This window comes from Anomalospiza imberbis, chromosome 24 (assembly GCF_031753505.1).
Source record: "Anomalospiza imberbis isolate Cuckoo-Finch-1a 21T00152 chromosome 24, ASM3175350v1, whole genome shotgun sequence".
NCBI classification, from domain to species: domain Eukaryota; kingdom Metazoa; phylum Chordata; class Aves; order Passeriformes; family Viduidae; genus Anomalospiza; species Anomalospiza imberbis.
This window is the reverse complement of record NC_089704.1, coordinates 3,684,449-3,690,736: the sequence shown is the minus strand read 5'-3', so window position 1 is coordinate 3,690,736 and position 6,288 is coordinate 3,684,449. Positions and strand designations below refer to the sequence as shown.

At 46.6% G+C, this 6,288-nt stretch overlaps 1 long non-coding RNA gene across 1 annotated transcript; it reads left to right on the top strand.

The window, feature by feature from the left end:
- The first annotated feature begins 1,120 nt into the window (after nucleotides 1-1,120).
- Nucleotides 1,121-3,809, top strand: LOC137462133 (uncharacterized). The gene is made up of 2 exons (XR_010993596.1): nucleotides 1,121-1,498; nucleotides 3,090-3,809. It is a non-coding gene; the product is annotated as an uncharacterized lncRNA (long non-coding RNA).
- Nucleotides 3,810-6,288: the final 2,479 nt, after the last annotated feature.

The following is a 6,288-nucleotide window of genomic DNA, read 5'->3' as shown; positions in this document are numbered from 1 at the left end:
AAGGAATTGGTTACACTTGAGACAGTAAAACCGCCGGAGTGTTTAGGAGCTGCTGGAGCTGTTAGGTACTGAAGTGTTTCTCTTCCTTTAGAAGCACCTTTATAAATAATCACCCTCCTCATCACAGTAAATCTGTTTCTCCTGAACTCTTACACAACTAAATTAAAAGTTCTGAAAACAGCCGGTCAAAAACCAAACACTTCCCTTATCCAGAGATCAATATTTTTGTTCAATGCAAAACAATTTTGCGTTGCTTTGGTTGTTGGATCCCTGCCTGGCTTTCAGGAGCTCAAGAATTTCCTTCCTTCCTTCCTCACACTCTCCTCTCTACACAACATCCAAGGAGCCCAGATGAAAAATCCCAAAATCTTCAGTGATCTGACAACCAGACCCAACCACGATGTGAAAGCTAGAGCAGTTCTGAAACAAAAGCCACTCAAAACACCCTTCTTGAGAGAGAGAGAGAGAAAACATGATCACAAACCTCCCCCAGCTCTGCCTCCTTTGCTGCCAAGTACCTGCAGCACCTCCCAGGAGATGAAAAGCACCCAGAGCTGTTCCTGGGGATAGGGAGAATGTTCTGTGCCTGCAAACCCTCAGCTGCAAGGAGAATTTCCTCAATTCTGTCCTACAGCTGCTGCTCTGCAGCCACAAGATCCCAGGGTGGTTTGGGTTGAAAAGGACCTCAAAAATCATTTCACTTCACCCCCTGTCACAGACAGGGACACCTTCCACTGTCCTAGGCTGCTCCAAGCCCTGTCCAGCCTGGCCTTAGGCACTTCCAGGGATGGAGCAGCCACAGCATCTCTGTGCCAGGGCCTCACCATCCTCACAGGGAAGAATTTCTTGCTAAATCCCCCCTCTAAACTTTTCTCTGTCAGTTTGGGGCCATTCCTCCTTGTCCCCTTCTTGCCAGAAGTCTGTCCAACCTGTCACTGTGCAGAGAGACCCCACAACATTTCCCTTCAGCTCTGTGAAAATTCTTTAGGGACAAAAAGGAAAATAATATCTAAATACCCAGAACCCTCTGATTTGACACTTCATATGATGTTTCATAAACACGGAGCAAGAACAGTTCCCAATCTTTCAGGCAGCTGTGGAAGGGATCAGTAATTAATTAAATCATTAGGTTTGGGTGGAAACAATTTAGTGTTGCTGCCCTGCCCTATTTAAGGTCCAGGTGCTCCTTCCCAACTCTGCTGGGAACTTCTTGGAGAAATTTCCTTTGCAAGTGAGTGTGGGCACTGCATGACGCAAATTTGGGGTTTTTTTTTGGGAAGGAGGGACTTCATTTTTGAGGGTTTTTGTTTGGCTTCTCTAGTGAGGGAGTGCTCTGCCTTTAGGGTTTCAGCAAAACTGTAATTATGCTTTCTTGTGTCTTTGGCTTTGAACTAAGTTCTGCTGGTGGGACTAAAAATGAAACATTCACAGCGTGAAATGGTCAAACAAGGAAGGTAAAATAATTTTCCTACATATAAAAATGGACTGGTATCTTCAGGTAATAAATATCTATATCTTTATAAACAAGCCCTCTTGGGAGACAGCTGTAATTGAATCTGTCTTTTGTCATATTTTGAGCTTCTTTTGTAGCGATGACAAATAAATAGAAGTGTAACAGAAAATAAGTTATTTTCCTTTCCTCTCCTGGCATTTTACTGCCCTACCAAAATGTCATGAAACATTTCCTGGCTATATTCATTTACACAAAATCCTTGCTGCTGTTGTAACAATTGCTTACAAAATATTCATTTATTTGTTACCTGTCCTCTTTGCAGCTTTGATATCAAAGAGCATCTCTCTCTTATTTTATTTTGGTTTTTCTCCCCCAGTAGAAGTGGATGGATTCATTTTTCTTTTCCTTTCTTGCAACTCTGTAGTTTTAAGTGATTAAGTTCATGTAGTCTTCATAAGTGAGTGCCTAACCACCATGGAATCACACAGTTTTACAGATTCTACCCATAAAAGCAGCTCAAACAGTGCAGCAAAACTGTTCTGGATCCATTAGCTCCACTTTAAAAACTGTAATTCCTAAATTATAGATTTGCTTTTCTGCCGTTCCTCTCGCTCTACACTGTGCTGCTTGAGCTCTCTGCAGCACCAGCTGTAATCAGATCATGTTGTGTGACACTTCTGTCCCACTTTAAATATTTAGGGATAAAAAGTGGCCCAGGATTTGGAGTGGAACAGGCTGGGAGGAAGATGAGGCTGGTGGGGAAATGGGTTGCAGTTGCTGCCCTGCTTAAGAGCAGAACTTTATCACCCTGAGCCAGGACTGAAGTCTGAGGTGCTGCACATCAATTATTTAAGTTGTGTTTGCTTTGTGGTTTCCCTGCCAGAAACAGGGCACTTTGATCCTGCTTAATGATGAGTTTTTAACTTGTGTCTACCTCTTCCTGGCAATGGCAGATATCAAAGGGAGTTACTGGGGCTGTGTGCAGGTTTCTCTGTCCCTTTTCCACATAACTTCCCCCTGCTCCTTCCCTGCAAAGTGCTGATCTGTTTTCTGGCAGTGCTGCAGTTGTAAAAAGGCCCTTTACAAGTCATAACCTGAGGGAAATGTTTCTCTGCATTCAGAATGCACTGCCCCTTTCTAATGTTTCAGTTTGAAGCAGTGGCATTGCTGTGGTTTCTAAAAAGTGAATTAATGACTGGTAAAATAATGACCCAAGGGCCTGGTTTCTCACCTCTCAATAAGGAGATATTTCCCTTTTCTTTCCTTTCTGCTCCCTTCCATAACTTACCAGGCCTATGAATGGCTTCCCTGGCTAAATGTGAACTTCTTTGTAGAATTAATAAATGGTTTAGTAAGCAAGAGGAGACCTAAATAATATTTACTTTGGGAATATAAACTAATAACTGTGAAGTGCAGTGTGGGCTCTCAGTGACTTCAAAAGTCTAACAATGACTTAACAACAATAAACCTGCAGCTCTGAAATGAAATGGGAATTTGATTTTGATTTTAGAGGGGCACTTTCTGCTCTGACACAGGGCTAAGAAATTAAATGGGAATCTGCTCCTCATTTTCAAGGGGCATTTTCTGCTCTGGCACAGGGCTGAGTGGGTTCTGTTGGATTTTTCCTCTCTTGCAGGTGGCCCAGGAGTGGTGTGGCAGCTCAGTGAGGCTGGAATGAGGATCTGTGTCTGCTCCTGAAGGCTCTGTTGGTGCCCAAGGCTCTGTTGGTGCCCAAGCCCCTCGAGACCCCCTGGAGAAGGCTGTGAGCAGGATTTGCTCTGCACACCTCAGCCATGGGGAACGAGCTCAGTCACAGGAGGTACTGCAGGAGGTTCAGGAGGTTTGAAAGGCTGCCAGCTGAGGAGGAAGCCACTGTGCCTGATGTCCCCGATGTCCCCACGGCCCAGCCAGCCCAGGGTGAAGGGTTTTGGGGCAGTGGGAGCCACCCTGAGAACGAGAAAGCCCAGGGTGCTGCTGCAGGGCTGCAGGGCACAGAGCAAGGAAGGAAAAGGGAGATGGCCTCGTGTTCCCCACCCCTGGGCCAGGGGATGCTGAGAAGCTCAGATCTGCAGGAGGCTGGGGACAATCACCCTGCCATAAATCGAGATGGAAAAACTCCTGCTCCGCATCAGGGGAGAGCTGAGCCAGCTGGAGGGCATGCAGAGATGACAACAAGGGACTTCCCTCTGCAGCCTGCAGTGGAGACGGGAGCTGGAGAGGTGGAGACCAAGCAGGGCACAGCGAAAAGCAGCTCAGGGCTACACAAGAGGCCCAGCACCAGGGTGTGCAGGGCCAGCCCTCTCTGCAGGTGGCTGAAGAACCTCAGGAGCCCAGCAGAAAAACCTAAAGCCAAGCCTGGTGCAGCCACCAGCCAAGAGTGAGGCTCCTGTGGGCTGGAAAAGGATCAAGTGCCCAGTGTGATACCTGCAAAAAAGAAGAAAAGAAAGACTGGAAATATACATATACACAACAAGAGGAAGCTATTTTTGTCATCTTTAAGCTGCTTGTCTGCTGGATATTCCTGGCTGTCTTGCACCCTGTGTGGAGCACAGAAGGCATTCCCTCTGGAAGGGTGGAGCAGGGAGATGAAGTGCCTCTGCTCCCTCAGGCAGCAGCTTGTGAGGGTTGTTTGGCTCTGCTCTCACTGGGGGCTGCTCTGTAAAAGCTCCTTTTTGAAACCCTGCAGAGGTGCAGCTTTGGATTTTCCTGGTGCTTCTATTGTTATTTAATTTCCTTTCCCCTGTTTGTAATAACTTGCTCTGCTTAATGGTCCAAGAGAAGGATCACTAGCATCAGCATTATCACCTAAATTAATAAATTGTGAAACCAGTAGATGCTTACAAATGCATGATGGTGGTGGTTGGTGCTGTGGGGGAGGCTTGGTGAACAAGGGGCTCCAGTTTTGCTGCTGGAAGTGTTTGCTTTGTGTGGTTTTGGATCTGGAAGTCAATAAAAGCCACTTTCGCTGCCTCCAATGAAGCCTTGGTTGCATCTGAAGTGGGATAAGGGAGGGAAGGAGGGGATGGGCTCTGCCTGCCCACAGATGTGGGGAGTGGGCAGTGGGAGGGCTTCCTGTGCTGCCGAGGAGCCAGCAGTGCTGGGGCTGCTCCTGAACAGACTGGAAGGTCTGGCTCAGGAAAAGTCTTTAATTTGGTTGCTGCAGCTCTGTGTCATCCATGTGGCCCCTCCAGGTGTCTTGGAGCTGACCTTAGCACAGCCCAGAATGCTGAGCCTTCTTCTGCTAAAGATTCCAGCTGGAGGCAAAAATCCTTCTGAGATTCTTCTCTAGAAAATCCCTTCTGGGAGAGGGGAAAGGTGAAAAGAGGAGCTGGCAGAGCCAAGGAGGGGCTGCTGGGCTGTGCTGGAACTGCCCAGCTCCTTGAGGGGTGCTAGCCTGGCCTGGAGCAGCAGGGAGAGGGGAAAATGCCAAGGGAAGATAATGAGCAGCAGCCTGAGTTACTTCACTGCCTCCTGCACCTGCCTGAGGTACTGGAGCAGCTCCTTCCCTGTTTGAGGTACCTGAGCAGCTCCTGCCCTGGCTGCTGCTCAGTCACTGCCCTGGGGTGCTGATAGCAGCATTGATCCCATTCCCAGCTGGACCACAGGTAGGAAACTCCTCATTCTTGTCCTTCTTCAGCTCTTTCTTTCTCAGAAGCCCCAGTTTGATTTCCTCCCTCGATGTTCCCTTTGTAGTGATGCCTTAGGATTTCAGCTTTTCTATTTTCCATCTGTTTGTAACCTGCAGTTCTTTAGTGTAGAACTCCAAACTCCACAACCAGTGTGAGCTGCTGCTTCCCCATTTGGGGCAGACACAACAATTCCTCTCCAGGCCTGGCAATCAAGGACACCTCACTGCCTCCGGCCAGAGAGATGAAACAAAAGTGAATTGGGGGAGCAAACTTGGGGTAAATGACTTCATTAGCTGAAGCTGTAATTGGCAGATTCACCCCCAAAATGCAAATGGACCAAAGCTATAAAAGTGTGAAAACCTGTGACCAATTGTCCATTTTTGGGTGGGTTTTGTGTGCCCTAAATGTACCTGAAGGCCCTTCAATAAATAGAACTGCTTTTTATTCTCTTGGTTCTGCCTGGCCTCTATTTTTAAACAGCCCAAGAAGGCACCAATAGGTGCATCCCCAGCTCTCCTGAAGTGACCAGGACAGCCAAGTGCCTTTACCTCATTGATCACTGCACCAATGTTCCTGCTAAAATCCCATTGAAGAGCTTGGAGCACATCTTGGAGCTCTTCTTGAACAGAATTAGGACAAAAATATTGCTTCACCACATCCCTTTCTACACCTCCACCTAAATCCAAAGCTGTTGGCTGTGCCAGCCAAGGAATAATTAAGCAGGGCAGCAGCTGCTTTCCACCTTGTGCTCAGAAGCACCATCTGCTGCGCTGCCTCTTCCCTTGCAAAAAAGAATTCCTTGGGTGCTAATGACCTCTAAGGATAACATTTGCCTCCTTTAACACCCAGGTTCCTCAAATAAAAGTTGCAGGAAGTTGTTAAAAGCAGAGATGCACCCCTAAAACCCTGGAACGTTCACTTTTACAGGTATAAAAACTTATTTTTGTTGTTCCTAAAGTCAGTGAGGTGTGGAAGCGCCACCCTTTATTGATTCAGCTTTTTTTTTTTTTTTTTTTTAGGGCAGGAAAGTGTTTGTTCATTTGTTTCAAATATTGACTCTCAGAATTTATTTGTTTAGGTTTTGTGTTTGTTTGGGATTTTTTTTTTTTTGAGGCAGAGATGTTTTGTGGTTTTTTTAAGCCAGGTTTCATATCTTGATGGAGTGGAGGCCCTGAAGAAGAGAGCTCTGAATCATAAGAAATTGGA